Source organism: Sinocyclocheilus grahami, unplaced genomic scaffold (assembly GCF_001515645.1).
Source record: "Sinocyclocheilus grahami isolate Dianchi unplaced genomic scaffold, SAMN03320097.WGS_v1.1 scaffold611.1, whole genome shotgun sequence".
NCBI classification, from domain to species: Eukaryota; Metazoa; Chordata; class Actinopteri; order Cypriniformes; family Cyprinidae; genus Sinocyclocheilus; species Sinocyclocheilus grahami.
This window is the reverse complement of record NW_015505790.1, coordinates 9360-11563: the sequence shown is the minus strand read 5'-3', so window position 1 is coordinate 11563 and position 2204 is coordinate 9360.

The window sequence follows — 2204 nt, the reverse complement described above, 5'->3', positions numbered from 1 at the left end:
TTTTTCGCAATCTGAGTATTTGCATTCTGGGGGAAGCAGTGTTTTGCTGGCATAAGCGACCACTCGCTTGTCTTTGTCATGGAGCTGGTTTGAGCTCGCTCATAGCCGTGTCCTGGGCTTCCAACCAGACGAAGGGTTCGTCCTTTCTCAGGAGGGAGGTTAGTGGTTGTGCGATGTCAGCGTAGTTTTCAATGAACTGTTGTGAGTAATTGCACACTCCCAGAAAGCTTCGTAGCTCAGAAGTGTTAGTGGGTGTCTTTATGTTTTGGATTGCTTGGGTGCGACTGGACTGTGGTTCGATACCGTCTCGTCCAATTAGCAGACCGACGTATTTAACTTTGGTTTTGCACCATTGTGCTTTGTGGAGGGCGATCTTTGCTCCTGCTGTTGTCAGCTGGTTCAGGACGTGATCGATTTCTTTGTGGTGGTCTGCCACATTTGAGCTTTTCAAAAGCACATCATCCACGTAAACGAGGTTGCCTCTCGTTCTGACATCAGGGCATGCTTTGTTCAGGAAGATGTTGAATTCAGCTGGTGAGTTGGCATAGCCAAAAGGACACCGTGTGAAGGTGTATTGTCGATTGGCAAAGGTGAATGCCAGCTTGTGTTGGTCATCAGGGTGGACGGGGATTGTCCAAAATCCTGAGGCGACGTCCATTGTGGAAAGGATCGTTGAGCCTCTGATTTTGGGAATCTCTTGGTCCAACTGGGTCATTGGCCAACGTGACAAGGGTACTTGCTGGTTCAACTTGCGGTAGTCGATAGTGGGCCGCCATTTGCCGTTGGGTTTCATGACTGGCCATATCGGAGCAGAGTATGTGCTGTTACAGGGCCGGATGACCCCCTTTTCCAGCATGGAGTCAACAATTTCTTGCACTGGCTCATATGACGCTATTGGAATCTTGTACTGTCGCACAAATGTGGGTGGTGCATTTGGGCTTGTCGGGATGCGCACACTGTGGATGTTGGTCAGTCCACAGTCCAGGGAGTCCTTTGCAAAGGAGTCCTTGTACTTGTACAGAACTTCTTTGAGTCCTTGGCGGTCCGCTTCCTTGTGGAGGGCATCCGCCTCACTCAGGATCTGTTGGATTTGTGCGGCGAACCCGATGTAGGGTTCCTCCATGGTTAAGTCATTTGAGGGGCTCTGTGCCTTGATGGTCACCTGTGCAGGTGATTCTGTTGTGGGCTGCGTTGAGACAGCGTAGACTGCAAGGTGAGCGTCGTCTGTGATTTCTGATCGGCAGACGCTTTCTCTGGGCACTGGCAGAATAGAAGTGATGGCAATGGTTCCATTGGGTCTCGTGAACGTTACTGTGTCATCATATTCATCTGACAGTAGTGGTACTGGTATGTGGCCTATGACCGGCACCGTTAGCTCAAAGTCATGGAACGTCTGGTTACTGAGCCATCCCAGGTGACTGGCTTTGGGAATGTTGATGTATACAGTTGTACAGTTGTTGAACAATACATACACAGCACGAGATGACATTTCAATGAGAGGTGTGGCTTCCAAGGTCAGTTAGGCAGGTCGGCAGGTCCTGGAAGGTTGGAAGAAGCCTAGCTTACTGTCGAGAGAGTGGCCAGGTCGCATGTTGAGGCGGACGCTGACACTCTTACTGTAAGCAGGTATTGCAGCTTTCTGCTCACTGATCATGGCACATGTGTCTGGCATTGTTTGACCAGATCGAAGGTTCTTGAGGTTCTTGAGGTTGACTGCAGTGGTCAGTTGGTGTGACAGGGGAGCCCATATGATGTCGTTCACGATGTCCACACAGGCATTGAGCCGGACCATGATGTCTGCTCCAATGCAGATGTCATGAGGTAGGTTGGGGACAACGAGGAAGTAGTGACTCAGGTGTCTGTTGTTCCATCGTATGTCCACAGCGCAGATGATCTTGGAGGTAGCCATGGTTGTCGACCAGGGACTGAGAGGGAAGCGGCTGTGTCTTGAGACATGTGGGAGGCTCGGCTGTCCTTGATTCAATGCTCTGAATAGCTTCAGTGTTTTTCAGGTGCCTGCAATGAGCAGAGGAAATGGTCCAGGTTCTTGCTGCTTGGAGTTGAGTTTGGCCCTGGCCCTGGCTTTGACATTGCATCATCAGTCAGTACATTGGCGGCGGTGTTTGTGGTTTGACACTGCGACTCGTTGGAGTCTACTTACTGGAAGGGTAGAGGCTCGCGGACTTGCGTCCATATCTTTAGTT